Here is a 581-nt window from a genome sequence, read left to right as displayed (position 1 = left end):
AGAGAGGTCTGGTAAAGCATAGGGAAGCATTGTAAAGCACAGAGAGGTCTGGTAAAGCATAGGGAAGCATTGTAAAGCACAAGAGGTTTGGTAAAGCAACAAAGCATTCAAAGTCAGAGAGGTCTGGTAAAGCATAGGGAAGCATTGTAAAGCACAGAGAGGTTTAAAGCATAGGGAAGCTCACTGGTTAGAATCTCAGGGAGTTATTTTTTATTTTATTATTTTTTTGTTATTATTTAAATAAGCCGATATGCCGATTCTTTTGAGAACTTTGAGTGAAAAAAAAAAAAAAAAAAAAGTGTTTTAAGAACCTACAAACAGCGATAAGGTTCATTCTTGCATTCTGCTTTCTGGCCACTAGTTGTCGCCAAACCCCAAACCGACCGCACCACAAAAGGTCGCGAAACAGTGTATACGATTTTTTTCCCTATTATTATTATTATTATTATTATTATTATTATTATTATTATTGTTTATTGAGTTTTATTCGGTGCTGTTCTCAGTTCCTGACAATCTTGTAGCTGTCTGCCGAACAGGAGTCGTCAGTTCCTGGGCACTTTTAAGTTTTAAATATGAGATTA

The sequence above is a fragment of the Polyodon spathula genome, unplaced genomic scaffold (assembly GCF_017654505.1).
Source record: "Polyodon spathula isolate WHYD16114869_AA unplaced genomic scaffold, ASM1765450v1 scaffolds_1540, whole genome shotgun sequence".
Lineage (NCBI taxonomy): Eukaryota > Metazoa > Chordata > Actinopteri > Acipenseriformes > Polyodontidae > Polyodon > Polyodon spathula.
Note: the sequence above shows the minus strand (reverse complement) of the source record.